Source organism: Triturus cristatus, chromosome 12 (genome assembly GCF_964204655.1).
Source record: "Triturus cristatus chromosome 12, aTriCri1.1, whole genome shotgun sequence".
Lineage (NCBI taxonomy): Eukaryota > Metazoa > Chordata > Amphibia > Caudata > Salamandridae > Triturus > Triturus cristatus.
The window spans coordinates 717,150,509-717,154,173 of NC_140595.1; the positions used below are offsets into that span (position 1 = coordinate 717,150,509).

At 50.2% G+C, this 3,665-nt stretch overlaps 1 non-coding gene across 1 annotated transcript; it reads right to left on the bottom strand.

Moving 5' to 3' along the window:
* Positions 1-969: 969 nt before the first annotated feature.
* TRNAN-GUU (transfer RNA asparagine (anticodon GUU)) lies at positions 970-1,043 on the bottom strand. The gene has a single exon. It is a non-coding gene; the product is annotated as a tRNA-Asn (tRNA).
* Between the last annotated feature and the right edge of the window lie 2,622 nt (positions 1,044-3,665).

A 3,665-nucleotide genomic window follows, 5' to 3' on the forward strand; every position in this document is an offset into this window, starting at 1 on the left:
CCTTTGAAAAAACACCACTCAGAATCATGGCTAAATGCCCAGGATGCAAGATGACAAAGCGACCCTGGCGAAGAGGGCCCGTGCTTGGAAACTCATCAACATCTATAGGGCCCTAACAACACCCCCCAGCCCTACAGTGTTCAGGGGTATGCATATCAGTCAAAACTTGAGTTCATGCGACTCTGGGCAGGTGTTCAACCAACATTCGACCCGATGCCCCCTTCGCCAAAAATGGCGGGAGCAGTAGGCTGTAGACTTTGGAAAGACCATGACACATGTCCAATGTACCTGCCCAGCTATGTTACCTCAAGTAGGAAAGATGCTGCGGGCGGTGTGTGTGTGTGTTGGGGGGGGGGGGGGGGCTTTCAATCAAGCAGTGTCACGACCCTGTAGACAGGCACTCAGCCCAGAGCTCCCTATTACATGCAAGGACGGGGACGTCTCTAACTATATTCCAAGCCAGAGCAAAGGCCCACAAGGGGCAGAGAGTAAACTCCAAACACCTGTGACAGCGAATCCAAAGATAAAGTACGTGGTGTGGCCGGTTACTCGACACCCTTCCCTCCTACTTGTGACCGAAAATAGAGAACAGCCCACGGTCGGACACAGGACACTACCGCCCCCAAGAGACGGCGCAGCCAGCACGGCCGCATTAAAGGTTTTGCACACAGTGAGAGGAATGAAGATTTTGCACAGAGAGGGGCGAATTAATTTACTCGTACAGGGCCTTCGATCGCCCGTGCTATATATGGTTATCATACACACAAATTAATTGTATATTGTTTTGTAAAGGCTGGAAAAGATGATGCGTGTCTGATGTTTTAGAGCGCTGTCACGTCATTATAAGTGTAGCGATAATTTTATTAGCTCTTTTGATCTCATGTTGAATTGTGGGAAGGCGTAATGGATGTAGTTTAGCAACACTATTTGAACATGAATTTACCAGGTGACGTTAGTAAATAAAACCTTCGTCCCTGGGTGGGCTCGAACCACCAACCTTTCGGTTAACAGCCGAACGCGCTAACCGATTGCGCCACAGAGACTGATAGCTTCACCCGGAGACCGGTGCTTTCTGTCCCGCCTTTAGGTACGCCTCCAGTTTCTTTCCCATATCAATGATCTGAGTACATATACACGTGGAGTTCTGAATACTGTGAGACAAGCCCAGAAGTCACATTTTTCTTCCATTCCCCGCCATCGCTCCCCCCCTCCCTCCGTTGCCTCGCATTCATTAGCTCCCTCTCGCGCTTCTCGGCGCACCTTTCATTCGCTCAGGGGCGTGGCTCCCACTGGTGCAGCAGGTGCAGTGGCACTGGGGGCAAAGGCCTGAGTGGCCCACTGTAGCCTGCATATTGCTGCATTTCACAGTTCAAACAGCCCTCGGGACCATTTCCTTCCTTGCACTAGAAGTATTGACACACTGGTGACGTCACTGCATTCACTATTTTTTCAGCAGTACAGGGCTTGAATTCGGGCTTAGTTTTCTGCTAAAGTCTATTGGTCGTTCAGGGACCAGTCGTGGACAAGCAGCCGTGCAACAGTGTCACACTTAAGAGAAACTCAACAACTTGTCAGGGTAGGGGGGACTGCAACCTCATCTCAGACAAGAGGAAAATGCAACAAAGAGTCAGAGAGTGGGAAACTGCAACAGCGTTTCAGCTAAAGGAAACTGTAACAAAGGCTCACAGGACAAGAAACAACATCTCACACAACAGGAACCTGCAACACCATCTCAAACAAGAGGAAACTGTAACAAAGTTTTCCAAAACAAGAAACATCTCAGACAAGAGGAAACTGCAGCAAAGTCCCACAAAACGAGAAACATCTCAGACAGGAGGGAAGTGTAACAAATACTCACACAACAGGAAACTGCAACAGCATCTCAGAGAAGATGAAAGTGTAAAAGACATAATGCCAATATCGGTAACACACTCCCCATCCACACACAGCAATCTCCTGATTAAATAAACAGACAAGACACCTTTTTCGTGGAGAAAATTGCTGCAGGTTTATTTGCATACCAAAATATGCCAATATGGCGGGTTAACTTACAGGCGATCCAAGGGCAGGCAGCCCCTCTGCCGCCTGCCCACCTGAAGAGCCAAATTGCACCGTGGCACTAACCAATCAGTGCTTACCAATTTTGGGGGAGGGTTTACCCCTTCCCGCCTGTGGACCACCAGTCCACTCTTCTACTCACGCCCCATGAGGGGCGGAGCATTCCAGGCAGCCCCCGGTTGCTCAGGTTTTCAACTGCCCGTAGGACTAGCGGGTCGCTGTCGCTCCTCCAGGGTCCACCGCAAGGACTTCCTGGTGATATTTGGCATTTGCACCCTTGCTGTGCTCCTGAAGAGAGTACCCCATGTACCTTTCAGCCTCTGGATCGCCCTGTGGCTCTACCACACCTCCGGGTGTGGCCACCGTCACAACCAGGGCCCCCCACCAAGGACGGCATTCTTACTTACATCCTGCTGATTCCAGGGCCTCTCCCGGTCCAGCAAAAACAAGTCCATGCTCACTCTAGACAGGTGAACCCCATCTTCTTCAAAACACCCTGTGGACTTGGCATGCAGCAAACCATGCCTGATAAAGCCAAACCCCCACTGTTCAGTGAATTTGCACATAGCACTGTTCACATTCTCCTGTGCAAGGTATCCACAGCATCCCCTGACCGGGCCCCCGTCACATTAAACGTGGGGTTATCTCTGACCACCATAACTCCCATGCCCCCAACTGGTTGCTTAACTTTCACATGGAGGACTTCATTTCTTTCAGCAGTTCCCTCCTACCCAAGAGAGTCATATCATTGCCCCCCAGGTGTATAACCAGGAGTTGGGAGGGGAGACCATCCCCCAGTCTGTGCTGCAGCTTCTTCAGCAAGCTGTTCCAGCGCAAGCCTGGGTAACCCAACCCAATTATCTCGGTGGAGGAAAACACATGCCTCCATTTGCTGCTTTCCACCCACCATGCCACTCACAAGACGCCTGAATGGCCAATCACCCAGATCTTCGATCCTGGCAAAATAAAGAAATGTAAGGTTGCCAAACACATTTATTGAATCCTTGCAAACCAACCCATACACCACTCAACTTACACATGGAGGAGATCATTCCCTACAGCAGTGCCCCCCTACCCAGGAAAGTCAAATCATCGCCTCCCAGTTGTAGGAACAAAATGTTGGGAGGGGAGACATCCTCCCCAGCATGTGCTGCAGCTTCTACAGCAAGCTGTTCCAGCACATGCCTGGGACCCCCAACCACATTAAGTCAGTGGTGGAAATACCCATGCCTCCATTTCCAGGCCACTCTCAAGATGCACAAGAGGCATTCACCCAGACCTCTGATCCTGTCAAAATACTGAAATGCTAGGTTGCCAGACACATTTATTGAAGCACTGCACACCATTCTATACCATTACTCAAGATTGCACATAATTTCACACAATAACACTGCACCCCACCAAACATCTGATGCATCACAGGGTTGCTTTCAGTATACTCAAAATTCACACTGTACATAATTCATTTAACATGTCCTCCAGCCACTCCCCTGGGTGGCTTACGGACGGAAGTACAGTTGAAACAGTGGGATTCCAATCGTCCCACCTACATGAGGTGCTCCGCTTACATGCCTGCCCTGAAAGCTGCAGTTGCTGCCCCTATCCTA